This window comes from Microtus oregoni, unplaced genomic scaffold (assembly GCF_018167655.1).
Source record: "Microtus oregoni isolate MIOR12 unplaced genomic scaffold, Mior012 000023F_ref0000262, whole genome shotgun sequence".
Classification (NCBI taxonomy): domain Eukaryota; kingdom Metazoa; phylum Chordata; class Mammalia; order Rodentia; family Cricetidae; genus Microtus; species Microtus oregoni.
Genome location: NW_024543082.1, coordinates 29,614,076 through 29,633,332, shown reverse-complemented (window position 1 = coordinate 29,633,332; position 19,257 = coordinate 29,614,076). Strand labels below are relative to the sequence as shown.

General features: G+C 42.8%; 1 long non-coding RNA gene across 3 annotated transcripts; it reads left to right on the top strand.

Moving 5' to 3' along the window:
* The first annotated feature begins 6,394 nt into the window (after positions 1-6,394).
* Positions 6,395-18,455, top strand: LOC121461916. 3 transcript variants are annotated; one of them, XR_005976235.1, is made up of 4 exons: positions 6,395-6,455; positions 16,768-16,820; positions 17,936-18,177; positions 18,307-18,455. It is a non-coding gene; the product is annotated as an uncharacterized LOC121461916 (long non-coding RNA). The 3 variants fall into 3 exon arrangements; XR_005976233.1 differs by having other exon boundaries at positions 6,431-6,455; positions 17,933-18,177; XR_005976234.1 differs by lacking the exon at positions 16,768-16,820 and having other exon boundaries at positions 6,427-6,455.
* The last annotated feature ends 802 nt before the right edge of the window (positions 18,456-19,257 follow it).

Here is a 19,257-nt window from a genome sequence, read left to right as displayed (position 1 = left end):
TGCGCCTTCCTTCTGCGTGCTCTTCTCTTGTGCCTCAGGTAGAGTCTCACATAACCCAGGCTGACCTGGAACTTTTTTGTTGTTGTTTTGTTTTTTCGAGACACGGTTTCTCTGTGCTGCTGGTTGTCTTACAACTCTTTCTGTAGACCAGGTTGGCCTCAAACTCAGAGATAAGTCCACTTCTGCCTCCCAAATTCTTGGATTAAATGAACATGCTACCACACCTGGTTTGTGACCTTGAGTTTATGATCCTCCTGCCTCAACCTCCTTACTGCTGGGATTACAGGTCTGCACCTCCACCTTGCACTACATCCGCAGCCCGCAGCCCTAAGGAAGTCTCTTCACTAAAAACACAAAACAAAACAACTGTATGGCTCATCCTGAAAGTCTTTTCAATAGCAAAGTCAAGACTGCTGGCTTCAACTGAGTGACTGAGTAGAAGTCCCTGAAAAGAACTCCTCGGGGAGGCTGGAAAATGGCTGAGCACTTGCTGCCAAGACTGAGACCTGGAGCTTGATTCCTAGAAGCCATGTGATGGGAGGGGAAAACTGAGTCCTTAAAGTTGTCCTCTGACCTCCACATGCACACTAAAACACACAAATAAATAAAAATAATAAAATCAGTCACTATCGGCGGCAGCATGGAGCGGCGTCACCCTGTTAATAACAAACCGAATGAAGCAGATAGCCCTCCTCAGTGCCATCAAGTCTGGAGGGCATTGGCCCAGGTGTGTCACTGCTGTGCACTCCAGAGAACTCATTCTCCTGAACATAGGTCAAGTCTTTGGTGACGACTCACTTCCATTTTGATAGTGTGTTGAGGGCTTCCAGCCGTGACTCCTAATCCCACCTATATGCAGCTAGTTGGTGTGGGACAATGGTCTGTATTCTGTCAATTATATTTTAAATAAACACTGATTGGCCAGTAGCCAGGCAGGAAGTATAGGTGGGACAACTGGGCAGGAAGTAGAGGCAGGATGATGAGAACAGGAGAATTCTGGGAAGAAGAAAGGTTATTCTGCAGTCCTGACCCAGCCACAGAAGAAGCAAGATATGACTCTCCTACTGAATAAGATACTGAGCAATGTGGCTAACTCAGACAGGAATAATGGGCTAATGTAAGTTATAAGAGTTAATAAGAAGCCTGAGCTAATGGGCCAATCCGTTTATAACTAATGTAGACCTCTGTGTGATTTCTTTGGGAATTAACAATTGCAGGAACCGAGCAGGACAGAAAACCTTAGTCAACAGCTAGTGTGTACACTTAGCTCTCACCCAACACCCATTTCCCCCTGGATATCACTAGCCATGGGTCTTCAGGGAAACAGAAGAAGGGGAGAATATTGAAGAGGCTTATTACCAAGAATTGGTTCATGATTTTGAAAGTGAGATGTCCTATGGTCTGCAAGCTAGAGTGATGGGAAGCTTGTGTCGTAGCTCAGAGACCTGGGACCAGAGAACAGATGGTGCAGAGCCCAGTCTGCAACTGAAGGTGAGAAATCAGGCACACTCAGGGGTGGAGAATAATCCCATCCAGCTGAAGCCTCCTCCACCACTGGTTCTCCTACTCAGAACATGGACAAACTAGATGATCCTGGGGTTAAATCTGATCTTCTTCATTCAGTTTTAACACGAACCTCTCCCTTGATTGGTCATCTTGCAGCCTTGCCAACTCACTGGGTGGAGGTTAGCCATCACAAGTCTGCCCACACCAATGACACAACCAAGTTGGTCTCCCTCAACCATATCGTCTTCCTGAATAAAGACCACGTGAGGTTATAATTATACAGAACCTGAAAAAAAGCTGACCTGTACACAACTGAAAAGGTGCTGACTCTTTTCCCAGAGGGCACAGAGTTTTCTATGATATCTCTGCTCCTATGACCCTCCCCACAGTTTACATACTGTGGTGTTAATGCAGTGCTTACAAATACAATGATATGAAGTCAGTTCATCGTGTATGTGTGCCACATGGGTGTATATGCAGGTAGAGGCTAGAGGAAAGAAAACCTTAAGGATTCTTCCTCAAACAACATCTAACTTTTATTATTTTTTTATTTGAGATAGGGCCTCTTGCTGACCTGGAACTCTAGTAGGCTAGGGGGCTGGTCAGCAAGTCCTAGGGATCCTTCTGCTTCCCCCAGTATGGGGATTGCAAGTATATACCACCATGCCTGCTGTTTGTTTGTTTGTTTGTTTGTTTGTTTTACATAGTTCTGGGAACCAAACTTAACTCTTTATGCTTGAAAACAAGTTCTTAACCACATCAGCCATCTCATTAGTCTGAAAGTCAGTACATCTTATCTTATGTATATATGGGGATAAATAAGGAACGAAATGGATAGATGATAGATAGATAGATAGATAGATAGATAGATAGATAGATAGATAGATAGATGATAGATATGATAGATTGATAGACAGACAGACAGATAGACAGACAGATAGATGATAGATAGATAGATGATAGATAGATAGATAGATAGATAGATAGATACACATATACATGGAGATAGATTTACACAAAAGAAGTATTCAAAACAAAATAAGGTGTGCATATTCATAATAACTACAATGCCCCTTTCCATACAGGCTAAGTGGACTGAACTTGTATTTTTAACTATCTTCTTTCATTACCTATTCTGTGTTCCCTATGCCTTCTTCAAGCACCTGAGTTAGCTATGATGGGTTACCTGGTGGGGTAACATGCTCCTTCATTCCAGAAGGGTCTGGGCTGTTGGGAGTGTTCCTGAATTGGGTTGCTAAAATTTCCATTTCCCTTAATTACAAGCATGATAAAATGAAGAGAACCCCTAAGAAATGGCCAGCATTTCAGAAAAGAGTCCTTCCCTTCATGGTGCCACAATAGTATCCACTCACCAGGATTGCAACTCTCTTCTTAGCTTGTCTCCCCAAGGCGGCCAGGTGACCCTCTTCACTTCTAGTTGAATGGAAATTCTGTCTCCCAATAGGAGCATCTGCCCTATGGAATAAAGTCCCCTGGGATAGCATAGCATAAAGTGGAAGGATCAGGAAGCAAAGATATTTTGAGTGGCTCGCTGGATATAACAGTGGCTGGTGCCATTCCTGTTTCCACCCCCTTGATTCCTGGATCAGTGAATCCTGCTTGTGAAAGAAGTAGCGCTGTGTACTAGATCCTGATTCAGAACACCCACAGCCTCCTGAAGAGTCCTGCCACAGCTCTACAAGACATTTCCCCCTGGCTGGAACTGTAACTACATCTTCAAAAGGCCAGTCTACCGCTCTGCCCTGCCAGCTGCCTTGGGATGGCAGGAATGAGGCACAATGAGTGAATTTCATGAGCCTGGGCCCATGACTTCACTTCATTGACTCTCAAGTGAGTTCTTTGTAGGAGCAACACTGTGTGGAATGCTATGAGAGTGGCCAAGACACCCTGTTAGTTCCAAGACAGCAATTCCAGCAGAAGTGCTGCATACATGGAAGGCAATCTATAGCTAGATTGTCTGTTCTGGTATAACAAAGCACTGGCCCTTTCAGGATGGAAGTGGTCCAGTTAACTTAAACTGGTGCCAGGGCACTGGCTGACCATCTTGGGGATTAATGTCATGACAGTGAATCTGCTGCTGACAAGTTGGGCACCCAGAGGTAGGTTTGGCCAGTTCTGTTTTTGTCATTGAGTCCAGGCATAAATTTAATCTCTGCCACCATGGTTCTATTGCTCATGAATTCATCAAGTGGCTGGGGGAAGTAGCTGGTTGGTGTCTACGGGATAGACCATCTTAATCTTGAGTATGAAAATCTCCCTCTCCTGAAATCATTTTTAGTGAGCATTCCATGTGTTATTGGGGTTTTTTTTAGCACTTTATAGCATTTAGTCACAGACCTGTTACCAAAATTTCCTTGTCACTCATCTTTAAATTATAAGCCTTACCATTAATCAAAATATCGATTGCAGGTCATGAATTAGTATGCAATCAGATCTGGCCATCTCTTCTTCATCCTTCTCCTTTTCCTCGTGTGTCTCATGTATGGCAAGCAAACATGTGTGTGCACGCTTACAGATGTATGGGTGCACATATGTGTGCAGTGAATATTACATGTACACGCATGCATGTAGGGGCTCAGTGGTTAAGAGCGTGTCTCAGTTAGGTTTTCTACTGCTGGGATAAAACACCTTGACCTCTGGGAGGCAAGGGTTCATTTCAGCTAACAGTTTATAGTTCATCATCCAGAGAAGTCAAGGCAGGAACTCAGTGCATGAACCTGGAGGCAGGGGCTGATGCAAAGCATGTGAAGGAATGCTATTGGCTTGTTCCCCACAGAATTCAGTCTGCTTTCTTACACAATCTAGGATCTTCATCCCACGATGGGCTGAGCCTTCCCACTTCAATCACTAATTAAGAAAAAGTCTCATAGACTTGCCTACAGACCAGTCTTATGAAAGTGTTTCAATTGCGGCTCCCTCTTGGTGGATAACTCTAGCTTTTGTCAAGCTGACAAAATAACTAACCAGGACTGAGCAGATCCCCCTCTTGCAGAGGATCCAATTTCCAGCACCCAGGTCAGGGGGCTCACAATCATCTGTAAGTCCAGTTCCTGGGACTTTAACATTACCCTCATCTGGCCTCCATGGACATGGCACTCATGTGCACAAGCCTATACACAAACACCCATGTATATATATAAAATTAAAAACAAAAATCTTTTTTTTTAAAGATATAATTCTTTTTTATTTTTAAAACAATCTTATTTTACATATCAATCCCAGTTCCCTCTCCCTCCTGTCCTTCCACTCTCCCCACCTTCTCCTCACCCCACCCCCATCCACTACTCAGAGATGATGAGGCCCTCCATGGCGATTCAATGAAGTCTGTCACATCACTTGACATCACAGGCCCTCCTCCCTGTATGTAAGCTGAGCAAGGTATACCTCGTTAGGGAATGGACTCCAAAGAGCCAACTGTTTCTACTGTTTCTATGGCTAGTGGTCCACCAACTGTCCCTAACATATAACTGTCACCCTCATCCAGAGAGCCTAGTTCAGTCTTATGCTGTTTCTTCAGCTGTCAGTCTGGGATCAGTGAGCTCCCACTATCTCAAGTTGGCTGCTTCTGTTGGTATCCCCATCTTGATCTTGACCCCTTTGCTCATAATGTTGCTCCTCCCTCTCAATGACTGGACTCCAGAAGTTTGGTCCAGTGCTTATCTGTGGATCTCTGCACCTGCTTCCATTAGTTACTGGATGAAGGTTCTATGATGACAATTAAGGTAGTCATCAATCTGGATTACAGGGGAGTTTAGGTGCCCTCTCCACTATTGCTTAGATTCTTAGCTGGGGTCATCCTTGTGGTTTACTGGGAGTTCCCCTAGTGCCTGGTGATGTGGGAGTGATTTTTTTTTTGATCTGTTGTTTTTATTGCATATTGATCTAACCCATTTTCAATATGCTACACAGAATATTAGAAATGGGTTAGATCAATATGTAAGAGCTAGCCTATAAGAGGCTGGAACTAATGGGCCAGGCAATGTTTAAAAAAATACAGTTTCCATGTAATTATTTCGGGTATAAAGCTAGCCGTGCAGGCGGCCAGGTACCAGGAACGTAGCCCGCCGCTCATATTACAACAGCCTGGTTTTTCACTAAATCCACAATGGCTCCCTCTTTCAAGGTATCTCTTTCCTTGTTCTCCCTCTCTGTCCTTTACTCAACTTTTACTCAACTCAATCTTCTTGATCCCTCATGTTCTCCTCCCTACTCATGTTCTACCCTTCCCGCACCTCTACCACCCTCCCTGCTCTTCTCATGCTGCCAATACTTCAAAGATGCATACCCATACCACAAGGACATTTGCTCAACCATGTTCATAGCAGCATTGAAAAACAAAAATCTTAATAAGTATATTTGGCCTAACATTGCTAAGATGGAAGTTTGCACTTTGGTTTTGATATTAAGCAGCTCCTAGAATCCCACAGTGCTCGTGGTTATGCAAGAGAGTTTAGACCTGGGAAATGGCAGAAGCCTTTCCTAGACATAATGGTTCCAGGAGAATATTTTGCATGTACTAAGGAAAATCTGCAGGTAACTTCTTGAATGGTAAGGATGGGTAAGGTCCCAAATATATACAATATTTCTCAGAAAAATGATTTGTACAAACCTTTACACTCTAGATGTTCCAAAAAGAGAAGGAGTTTTAATATTAAAATGTGCTATTCTGTGGTTAAAGTCAGACATAAGTCCATTGCAAGACGTAAAAGGAAACTGAGCCTTCATTTCCAGCTCAGTGTGTTCACTGTAAAAATAATTACTTTTTATTGAACATGCACTCTGCCAGTTAGCACACTGAAGTTTACACTAGCTCATGGTGAGATAGGTGTATTGACTTCCTTATTCCCCATCAAGGACGTTGGGGTTTAGAGAAGGCACAGAACTTGACATGTACCAGATGGAGCCAAGACCACAGCTGAGGCCACAAGGTAGGAACTGGGATTCCTGGCTCCAGGATTCGAGAAAGGTTCCTTGTTGATATGCTTGATCTGTTCCTAGGGACCGTAAGTCTTCCAGATCCCTTCTGATAGAGAGTCCAACAGGAAACAAGCATGGGGAAAGGATGTTTACGAGGGCATGGGAAGCAATGGTGACAACGAGAGAGAAAGCTCAGGCCACACTCCCTGTCCTCCAGATTCCTCCTTGATCTCAGCTCCTCATGGTGCAATCCTCTCACTAGGGAAGGGCTCTCCCAGGCTGGCTGTAGGGATGACTAAGAACAACTTTTCCCAATACAGATTCAAGGTTGAGGAGAAATAAGTTCACTGCAATGAAGCTCTACTGGGCAAGGGGAGACAATATAATATATTAAGGCCATCATCCCTGCAAAATCCTAGTGAACATTTAGTCCCAACTCTGCTCTCAAGCCATTTCTTTGTCTAGTGCTCGAAGGTGGGGAAGGTTCTCTGGTACTTTCTTCCGTGCATGATACCTTCTTCCTGCTGCCTGGCAAGGGTCTGGGACTGACCTTCAAGTGGGGGGTGCAGGCTTTCCTGGATAGGTGATGCTGATGTGGCAAGGAAGGCTTCTTGGATCCCTGACTGGCTCCCTGAAGACTGGATTACTAGAGTCAGAGTTCTGATCAGACAAGTTCCTTGTGCAGGGAGGATGTGGGGTAAGGGCTGGGGCCTGGCTGGTCCTTTCCAGCTGGTGTTGTGGTACTGAGGCTGAACCTGTTGCAGACACTCTTAGAGGGGCAGTACCTCCTTCAAAGACCTCCTACCCAGCCAGACAAAAGTAGGCCCATGGGCCACCCTTGGCTTTTCACATGTCTGTGGTAGGTTCTTCTCATACTCTTTCTTCTATTCAGCTGCCTTCTTGAACTAACAGGCTTCTCTCTCTGTCACCCTATGTCCCTTGTGTCAGGTATTTAATTGAGAGTAAGAGAGCCCATTTCTCACTTGTGTACAGGCTCTCTTTGTGTGCTGGTCAGTTTTTGGTCATAACCCAGAGCCAGAATAATGGTTCTTGCAATATATCTTCACAACCCCTGAGCCCAGAGACACTCCTCTTTATCTATAACCATGTAGGTTCTCAGCATGACTCCTTCCTTCTTTCTCTTCTATCCTCCCAACAAAACCACCATTACTCCCAGAAAACCCCACCCCCTCAAGTCTACCTTTTCCAGGATCTCTAACCATTTTTGGGAGCTATATCCAATGTTCCATTTATCAAAGCCAAGACTCCAACTGGAACATTTCCACAGGCAGACTAGGGTGACCACACAACCTCTGAGAATAGTGAAAACTTGAAACCAAAAGTGGAATTTCTAATACACTTACTGAAACCAGATTTTCCACAGCAGCACCTAGTAGTCAGGTAGGGTCAGGACACAGTACACCAAACGCTTATCATCATCTTTCATCATGCATCAAGGGGATTTGTCATAGGCTGGGAGTTCCTGTGCTGGGTAGAAGAGAAAAGGGAGCCCATGAGGCTTCTTCCATAGTATAGGAAGCATCTGGGCAGAAGAGGCCCCATAGAGCAGTAGAGAAGTGGTGCCCGGCTTGGTGTCTCAGTGGGCAGGCTTAAGCAAATCCACACAAGGACCTCTACCCCCAACCCCTGCTTCCATGATGCAAAAAGTGAGGAGGATATCACCAGGAGGATGCTTGCGATAGGAGACCGCATGGCAAGCTCTACTTCAGGCTCAGCTGACTATGGAGCAGCTGCAGTTTGCTGCAGCAGGAACTTCTCCACTTCCTTCAGTATTCCACCCTCATGCTTCCGCTGCACTGAACTGTCATGGCTAATGCCTGGGCAGACATGGAATGTATCGGTTGATAAGTCACACAGTTTACCTGAACTGAACACTTCCAGTTTGTTCTACTTTTGGCCATGCATCCTGTTGAGCACAATTTAAATGTGTGTGCACATGTGGATACGTGTGTGAGAGAGAGGGAGAAAGAAGGTTAGGTATACATGTGAGTAAATATGTATACATATATGTAGATTTGCCTTGGTTTTTATTCAAAACAAGTTTTATGTATTTTAGCCAGATTAAAAAAAAAACACTGTTGTTCCTGGGCAGTGGTGGTGCACACCTTTAATCCCAGCCCTCAGGAGGCAGAGGCAGGCGGATCTCTGTGAGTTTGATACCAGCCTGGTGTTTAGAGTGAGTTCCAGGACAGACTGGGACTATACAGTGAGACCCTGTCTCAAAAAAAATGTTATTTGGACTACAGAGATGGTACTGACTCCTCTTCCAGGTAGCCTGGGTTCAATTCCCAGCTCACAACTGTCTCTAAGTCCAGTCACAGGAAATCTGACACCCTTACAGACATCTATGCAGGCAAAAGACCAATACATATAAAATAAAAAATAAATGATTTTTTAAATTGTTTTTATTGAGCTATACATTTTTCTCTGCTCACCTCCCTTCCTTCCCTTCCCCTTCTACCCTCTTCTGTGACCCTCATGCTCCCAATTTACTTAGGAGATCTTGTCTTTTTCTCCTTCCTATGTAGATCCATATATATCTCTTTTGGGTCCTCTTTACTGTCTAAGTTTTCTGAGGTTATGGACTGACTGTAGATTGGTTTTTCTTTGTTTTATGTCTGAAAGCCACTTATGAGTGAATACATATTATACTTGTCTTTCTGGGTCCGGGTTATCTTACTCAATATGGTTTTTTCCTAGATCTATCCATTTGCCTGCAAATTTTATAATGTCATTATATATATTTTTTTCTGTGTAGTACTCCATTGGGTAAATGTATCGTATTTTCTTCATTCATTCTTTGGTTGAGGGGCATCTAGGTTGTTTCCAGGTTCTGGCTATGACAATATAATGCTGCTATGAACATAGTTGAACACATGTCCTTGTGATATGATTGAGCATCCAACAGTGGTATTACTGGGTCTTGAAGTAGATAGATTCCTAATTTTCTGAGAAATCTCCATTCTGATTCTCAAAGTAACTGCACAAGTTTGTACTGTCACCAGCAATGGAGGAGCATTCCCCTTACCCCGCATCCTCTCCAGCATAAGCTGTCATCAGTGTTTTTGATCTTGGCCAGTCTTACAGATGTAAGGTGGAATCTCAGAGTTGTTTGGAATTGAATGTCTCTGACGGATAAGGATGTTGAGCATCTCTGTGAAGTCAGTTTTCTTCTTCCACATCTGTGTGAGTTTTGGGATCAAACCAGGTTCATCTGGTGAGCCATCTGTCACCTCTTCTCCCTTTTGAATCAGGGTTTCATGTAGCCCAGGCTGGTCTCAGGCTTACTGTCTAGCTGGGGATAACTTTGAACTCCCGATCCTCCTGCCTTCACCTCTCAAGTGCTGGAATTGCATCTGGGTGCCATTGCATTTGGCTTATGTGATAGCAGGGATGAAACCAAGACTTCAGGCATTCTAGGCAAACAGTCTACCAATGATCCACGTGCCCATTTCCCCAGTTTATGTTCTTAAAACAACAAAGGTGATGGTGATAGATGCTGGCATGGCTGTGGTCCAGAGGAGGCCTACAGCTGAATATAGTATCAGAGTAGCCCAGGGTCTTGGTCAGCCATACCCACTGAATCTCCTTTAGTGAGGTTAAACTGCACCAGGTGAGCAGGGGACCATGCTGCTCAGGTGTGGATGGAGAGGTCAGGATAGCTCCTCTTTAGAGATGGTCCAGCAAATGAAGGCCTGACAGGCACCCTCAAGGTGACCCCTTGTCTTCACATGACTCCGTTGGGAGCTGTTGAGACTCCACATCTTTTGACATTCTTTCTAACCCCCGGAGAAAGTGCTGGCCAGGAGTAAGTTTGCCAGTAGATGACCAGCTTGTTCTACTCGGAACCTGGGAAGAAGGGCAGCTGGCGTGGACAGTAGGTAATGGGAGTGGAGGTGGAGACGGGACAATGAGTCCTGACTTTTTCCAGGACCAGGGGCATCTGGGAGAGTATAAGGGAGGCTGTGAGGTGTGAGACTCCCTCCCCTTCCTGGGCATCCTTCTGTCCTTCCACCCACTCAGGAATTCAAGCCGGTCTGCTCTGTTTATTCAGCTATCCAGCTTCTCTGCTCCCTACCTGCCCCTGGAGGCACTTTTTGTCCAGTGGTTACCAAGACCCTGGCAGCAGTGCTGGTTTTTCCAGTTGGACAGGGAACGCCCTGCAGAGCCAACAAACCCTGTGCCTGGGGGAGAGAGAATGGTCCCCAGACACATCCTGGCTGTCTCTGGTCTGTCAGGCTGCATTCCTCAGTGGCAGTGTGTGTACACCCCAGGACACCGGGATTCCTTTCCAACAAAATGAGTGACTGTTGCAAACTGAGCCTTGGCAATGGCCTAGCCAGGCAGAGTAGGGGTTTGGTGGTGGTACCTGACCTTCTCAGGGCTCTGTTCCAAAAGGCACAGGGAACTGTGGTGGTGATAAGAACAGTATTTTGCAGAGGGAAGAAAGCCCTAAAGCAACTACAAAGCAAAGGACACAATCCCAACAGGACAGGGACAGGGAGGGGGAGGAGGAACACCTGGTTTCTTAGGCATTGTCTCCTTTAAGCTCTTCCCTTGTGTCAACAGAGGTCAGGTCCACTGACCATCCGCCCTATCCTGGCTGGGCAGTTAGCATAACAAAATATATCAAAATTAATAAAACAACTATAATGATTTTCTCAACTTATGCGATTGGTAGCTTGCTAGCTGGTTTGTTTGTTTGTTTGGTACATATTGTTGCCCTGAATTTACAATTCTTCCTGCCCCGTCTCTCAAGGACTAGGAGTAACTCTGGGCCAGTATCACCACACCCTGTTTAAATTGCATTTATCTCAGAAATGCAAAAGTCTAATTTATCATTTTAAAATTACCTAACAATATAAACAATCCTTAGAAGTGTCATCTATCAATACTTCTAGCAAATGCTGTGCTGTGATTCTAGGCAATTGAATGATTAAAAAAAGATAAGAAAAGAGAGATTCAGAGAGGGAAGAAAAGAGAGGTAGAGGGGAGGGACAGAGGAAAGGAAGAAGGAAGAAGCAGAGAGAGGGAGGGAAAGGAGAATAGGAAGGAATGTTAGAGAGAGAAAGAAAAATGGACAAGATTCTAGAAAACTGTCTTTACATGCAATTGATATGACTGTCCTCTGGTAAAAAAAATCTGAAGGTAAAAATTGCTAATTATATCAATATAATTTAGCATAGTTTTAGACACATCAGTGGCAGACTTATACACAAGTTATCTAACCCAAAAAAGAACCTTTGCAATGGCAATGATCTGGTTGATTCTCCAAATCTAACAAAAAAAAAAAACAAAAAACCATGAGAAAACTGTCAAATATAGATGTCACACTGACCAAGTAAAACCACACTGTGTCAATAAATCAGAAGACTGTTGAGGATACCATAACACCAATTCTGTTCTTCCCAACCTCGTCTACAAACAGAACATCACTCTGAGTAAAACTCCTGAGAGCTTTCTAAGAGTTACTCCAAACTGATCCCAAAATTCACACAAAGGACTGAAGCTCAGCACCATTAAAGAGGAGGAGCAAAGGAAGATAACTCATTTCTGAGACACCAAAGTTTTCACAAAAAAAAAGGTGAAACACATCTGTGCAGAGTGGCTTTCATAGAACAAGGACAAGGGGACAGAGTTGGAATTCAAAGGACCAACCCACATGTGGGTGGAATTTGCCCGTGCTGCGGGTGATACGTCAAGGTTGGAGAAAGGGGCCACCGTAAAGGGCACTAGCCCGGGATCAGAGAGGCCTTGCTGACCAGTGACAAAGGAAACTAGATTGCCTGTGCCCAGCTTCAGATCATTTCTGCTCTGGAGTGGCAGGACGCTACGTGAGAGGGATGGGAAGGCTCAGTCCAGAAAGAGAAGCCACCCTAGCTTAGCTCAGGGGCCTTTGATCTTGCTGCAGCAGAGGGGCATGCAATGTGACTGTTTCTGAGAAGCAGTGACACCAGGCCTGGCTTCATCTTGGCTAAGCCACAAGGCCTTGCTCAGTCCTGTTGAAATCACAGTGCTGGTGGCTCCTGGAAAGGACGCAGAGCATATAATGGGGAGAGAGAATTTCCCATCCTTTAAGTAAAATTAATCATTTTCAGGATGAGTGCAGACTGGCCTTCCACTTTTCTAACACGGTGACGGCGCAGAAGTGATACACATTCAGCAGAAAGCATTCTTGGAGTTTCCCGTTTGGTGCTTTACCTACCTAGTAGGACTTGCCTTCAAAGTTGCCCATCTTCACAGGCACTATATCTTGGAGCTACAGCTTCATCCCTGACATTTAAATATTCCTATCACTCACTTTATCATGCAGAGAAAAAATGTGGTGTCTTTTGAATAGTGACATATTCAAGTGATGTCTTCCGTACCTGACAGAGCTCTCACCTTGATTCTTCACCATTGGCAGAGCCAGGTCTCTGTGTGCAGTCATCCACCTGGCTTCTTCTCCCTCTCAGCTTGTGTGTTTACCTCATGGTCCACACTAATTTTATCTGAATATAATATGCAGATGCTTCTCCCTCCAAATAAACGCATCATCTGGTGAAAAACAGAAGGCAGAAAGCTCACTGAGCCCCTGTGGCCTCTGTACATTCTTGCTCAGTGACCTGGAGCTTTTGCCGTTTCCCAACACCACCACAGGTCCCTCCCCTTTTCTGATTAATAAAAAAGCAAGGTTTTTAGCTTTAACATAGTAAAATTACATATAACAAAACAGTTATCAATAAAAATATTTATTTTATTGTTTTTATTGGGCTATACATTTTTCTCTGATCCCCTCACTTTCTCTTCTCTCCCCCTCTACCCTCCTCTTGACCCCCATGCTCCCAATTTACTCAGATCTTGTCTTTTTCTTCTTCCTATGTAGATCTATGTATGTCTCTGATGGAGGAAGGTCATTGGTTAAATAATAAAGAAACTGCTTGGCCCTCATAGGTTAGAACATAGGTGGGTGGAGTAAACAGAACAGAATGATGGGAAGAAGAGGAAGTGAGCTCAGATGTCATGCTCCCCTCTCCTGGGCAGACGCGATGAAGCTCCGACCCAGGATGGACGTTGGCTAAAATCTTCCCAGTAAGCGCACCTTGGGGTGCTACACACATTATTAGAAATGGGCTAGTCCAGGTGCGAGAGTTATCCCAGAAGAGGCTAGATATAATGGGCCAAGCAGTGTTTAAAAGAATACGGTTTGTGTGTTGTTATTTCGGGGCATAAGCTAGCCAGGCAACCATGAGCTGGGGCGGCAGGAACACAGCCCGCAGCTCCTTCAACATGTCTCTCTTAGGGTCCTCTTTGTTGTCCAGGTTCTCTAGAGTTGTTAACTGTAGCTGGTTTTTCTTTGCTTTATGTTTAAAATTCATTTATGAGTGAGTACATATTATATTTGTCTTTCTGGGTTTGGGTTACCTTACTCAATGTGTTTTTTTCTAGTTCTGTTCATTTGCCTGAAAATTTCAAGATATCATTATTTTTTTACCACTGAGTAGTACTCCATTGGGTAAATGGATCACATTTTCTTCATTCATTCATTCTTTAGTTGAGGGGCATCTAGAATGTTTCTACTTTCTGGCTATTAAGAATAATGTTGCTATGAACATAGTTGAGCACATATCCTTGTAGTATGATTGAGCATTCTTTGGGTATATACACAACAGTGATATTGCTTGTCTTGAAGTAGACTGTTTTCTAATTATCTGAGAAACTGCTGTACTGATTTCCAAAGTTTGAACTCCCACCAGTAATGTAGACGTGTTTGCCTTACCCCACATCCTTTCCAGCATGAGTTGTCATCAGTATTTTGATCTTGGCCATTCTGACAGGTATGAGATGGAATCTTAGAGTTGTTTTGATTTTCATTTCTCTGATGGCTAAGGATGTTGCGCATTTCCTTAAATGTCTTTCAGCCATTTGAGATTTGTCTGTTAAGAGTTCTCTGTTTAGGTCTGTACCCCATTTTTTTATTAGATTATTTGTTCTTTTGATGTCAAGTTTCTTGAGTTTTTTGTTTATTTTAGAAATCAGTCTGCTCTCTGATGTAAGATTGGTGAAAATCTTTTCCCAATCTATAGGTTGCCATTTTGTCTTGTTGACCATGTCCTTTGCTTTACAGAAGCTTCTCACTTTCAGGTGGTCCCATTTATTAATTGTTTCTCTCAGTGTCTGTGCTAATGGGGTTATATTTAGGAAGTGGTCTCCTGTGGCAATGCGTTCAAGTATACTTCCCAGTTTCTTTTCTATGACGCTCAGTGTGGTTGGTTTTATGTTGAGGTCTTTGATCCAGTTGGACTTGAGTTTTGTGCATGGTAATAGACATGGATCTATTTGTATTCTTCTGCGTGTTGATATCCAGTCATGTCAGCACCATTTGTTAAATATCCTTTCTTTTTTACATCTTACATTTTTTTAGCTTGTTTATCAAATATCAGGTGTTCATAGGTGTGTGGATTGATATCCGGGTCTTCAATTTGATTCCATTGATCCTCCTGTCTCTTTTTATGCCAATACCAGGCTATTTTCATTACTGTAGCTCTATAGTAGAGTCTGAAGTCAGGGATTGTGATGCCTCCAGAAGTTCCTTTATTGTACAGTATTGTTTTAACTATTCTGGGTTTTTTTTTTTGTTGTTGTTGTTGTTGTTGTTGTTTTTCCTTATGAAGTTGAGTATTGTTCTTTCAAGGTCTGTAAAGAATTTTGCTGGGATTTTGATGAGCATTACATTGAATCCGTAGATTGCTTTTGGTAAGATTTACATTTTTCATATGTAAATTCTACCTATGCAAGAGCATGAGAGATCCATTTTCTGGTTTCTTCTTAGCTTCTTTCTTCAAAGATTTAAAATTCTTGTCATACAGGTCTTTCACTTGTTTGTTTAGAGTTACCCCAATATATTTTATGTTATCTGTGGCTGTTATGGTGGGTGATGTTTCCTAATTTCTTTCTCATTCCATTTATTATCTGTATAAAGAAAGGATACCAATTTTTAAGTTAATCTTGTATCCTGCTACATTACTGAAGGTGTTTATGAGTTATTGAAGCTCCATGGTAGAATTTTGGGGTCTCTTATGTATACTATCATATCACCAGCAAATAGTGAGAGTTTAACTTCTTCTTTGTATCCCCTTGATCTCCTTTTATTGTCTTATTGTTCTAACTAGAACTTCAAGTACTATATTGAATAGATACAAAGAGTGTGAAAAGCCTTGTCTTGTTCCTGATTTCAGTGGCATCATTTTGAGTTTTCTCTCCATTTAGTTTGATGTTGGATTTTGTTGCTGTATATTGCCTTTATTATGTTTAGGCATGTACCTTGTATCCTTGTTCTCTACAAAACTTTTATCATGAAGGGGTATTGAATTTTGTTGAAAATTTTTTTAGCATCGAATGAGATGATCATGTGGGTTTTTTTCTTTCAATTTGTTTATATGGTGGATTACATTGACAGATTTTTGGATGTTGAACCATCCTGAATCTCTGGGATGAAGGCTCCCTGGTCATGGTGGATGTTTTTCTGATGTATTCTTGGATTTGGTTTGCTAGTATTTTATTGAGTATTTTTACACTAATGTTCATGAGTGATATTTGTCTGTAATTATCTTTCTTAGTGTCTTTGTGTAGTTTGGGTATTAGGGTAACTATAGCCTCGTAAAAAGAGTTTGGCAATGTGTCTTCTGTTTCTATTTTGGGGAACAATTTGAGGAGTATTGAGCTGAAACCATTTGGTTCTGGACTTTTTTCATTTGGGAGACTTTTGATGACTGTATCTATTTCCTTAGCAGTTATGGGTCTTATCTGATCTTGATTTAATTTTGGCAAAGGATTCTTATCCAGAAAATTTTCCATTTCCTTTAAGTTTTCCAATTTTATGGAGTACAGGTTTTCAAAGTATGGCCTGGTGATTCTCTGTATTTCCTCTGTGACTTGTGTTATGTCCCCCTTTTCATTTCTGATTTTATTAATTTGGATAGTTTTTCTCTGCCTTTTGGTTAGTGGTCTGGGAGGTCCATCTGTGTGTGTTGCTTTTCTTGGTTAATGAATAAAGAAACTGCCTTGGCCTGTTGAGAAGGCAGAACTTAGGTAGGCTGGGAGATGGAACTGAATGTTTGGAGAAAGAAGGATGGAGTCAGGGAGACCCCATGGATCCACCACCAGAGATAGACGTGTTTTGCTGGTAAGCCACTGCCCTGTGGTGATATGCAGATTAATAGAAATGGGTTAAATTAATATGTAAGAGTTAACCAATAAGAAGTTAGAGCTAATAGGCTGAGCAGTGACTTAATTAATACAGTTCTTGTGTGATTATTTCAGGTGTAAGCTAGCTGGGCAGTGGGGAAGAACAAGCAGCCAGCTCCCTGAAACAAGTTAGTTTGGATAAAGGTTTGTCTATTTTGTTGATTTTCTCAAAGAACCAACTCTTCGTTTCATTGACTTCTTTGTATTGTTTTCTTTGTTTCTAGTTTGTTGACTTCAGCTCTCAATTTGGTCTTCCTGGTTGAGTTTGTTTCTTTTTGTTCTAGATCTTTCTGGTATTCTGTTAACTTGCTAGTGTGGAATTTTTCCAGTTTCTTTATGTAGGCATTTAGTGCTATAAACTTTCCTCTTCACACTGCTTTCAGTGTGTCCCATAAGTTCAGGTACACTGTGCAGTCATTTTTGTTGAATTTTAGGAAGTCTTCAATTTCTTTCTTTATTCCTTCCTTGACCCATTGGTGATTCAGGTGAGCACTGTTTAATTTCCATGTGTTTGTGGACTTTCTAAAATTAGTGTTGCTGTTATTTTTGTTATTTATGTATATGCACATTGTACTATCTGGTTTTGTGTGTACTTGACACAAGCTAGAGTCATCAGAGAGGAAGCAGCCTTAGATGAGGAAACGTATCCACATGATCCAGCTCTAAGACATTTTTTTAAATTACTGATTGATATGGGAGGGCCCAGTCCATTGTGGGTGGTGCCATCCCTGGGCTGGTAGTCAGGGGTTCTTTAAGAAAGCAGACTGAGCAAGCCATGTGAAGTAACCTAGTAAGCAGCACCTCTCCATGGCTTCTGCATCAGCTTCTGCCTCTAGAACCCTCCCCTGTTTCAGTTCCTGTTCTGATTTCCTTCAAAAATGAACAGTAATAACAAAGTGCAAGCTAAATAAACTTTTTATTTCCCCAACTTACTTTTTGGTTATGGTGTTTCACTCCAGCAATATAAACCCTAATTAAGACATTAATTCATTAATTAAATTGGTACCAAGATCATGGGGTATTTCTGTGACAGACCTGATCATGTTTTTGGGAGGATTGTGGATCTTTGAGCTAGAAAAGTCATTGAGTGTTGAGATCTCAATGGGATGCTCTGTAGGAGCTTGGAAGACAATAATGTTGAGAGCAGAACAAGATGAAGGCTTGGCCTGTTAAGTTTCGTAGGGAGATTTAAAGACTCTAACAGGGCTATTTTGAGTTGAGATTCTATCTTTCTAATCAGCAGGCCCCACTTCCCATCCAGTCTCTGCTTCCTGAGTACAGATGCAATGTGACCTCATGCTCCTGCCATCATGAAGCTGCTCACTGCCATGCCTTTTCCACCACGATGGACTGAATCCTGTCAAACTATGAGCCCAAAAGAAACCTTTCTTTTCTGAAGCTTCTTATGAGACATTTGGTCAAGGCAGCGAGAAAGTCACTAACATACCACAGAGTTTGATGGGCTCTGCACATCTCTGCTTGTCGGTGAGTGAGAACCACTGACCGAGCTGTGCTATATATGGTGCAGTTAATGTATCAAGTAATGATTTGTGCTTGTCTCCCAGGCTGGTACACCCTCATTCCTTTCACCCTCTTTGTTCTTCTGTGCTGCAGAATGTAACAGGTCACCACTGACTGACCTCTGGGTCTCTTGCTCTAAGTTTACTGTGATCGGAATAGTTACAACTGAGGTGATCTCCAAATGCCATCCTACCTTCAGCAAGAAGAAAAAAAGTAATGAGTCATTCCATAAACATTCTATAAAGCCATGTATCAACATTCTTTTATGATTGTACAGAATGATCTGGAAAATGACGCCCCTAACTTCTACTCATGAAGAAAGTCACTAAAATGATGTGTCATCAATAGGAACTTCCTCTGAGCCCAGATTTACATGATGAGAACAAGGGATTATTTAACACTTGGTAGTCTGCATGTGCCCCTGAAGAGCCATCCCTAAGCCACTATAGTCCTTTGGAATGTTATCATCTAAATTATGAGCTGGCAGGGTGGGAAGTGGCAATCACAAAGCTGCACTCACCTAGACAGCTTCCTCTCCATGTTGTCCTCATGGGAGACAAGGTCGTATTCTGGGACTGGGGGTACAGAGGGCTGGAAGCAGTCTGTATGGATAAAGTGACGCAGGGTACGCATCCTCAAGCAACCAGCCAATTACTGTTGGGTTGTTGGGATACAGCACCTGTGTGTGCCAGAGCCTAGAAACTGCTCTTCCTAGGAAGGCAGGGGTATGTATATGAGGCTGGACTGATCTGAATAAGGACTGCTTTCTCAACTGTAAAAGAAGAGAATTGAGAACAGAGTTGACCACAAAGCCTGTCTACCACAGTGGGCTAAGAGAGACAGCTAGACACACATACAAAATGACATTCAGGGGCTGAGAGGAAACATGATGCCTTGAAAAAGTAACAGGTGCAAAAAAATGGAAGAATTTCCACAAGGAACTCTAAAGGACATAGTAAATAACAAAGGACTTACATAGATAATCTTCAGAGACACATAGGGAGGGATCATGATAAGGAGAAAAAGATAATGGTATGTTCTGAA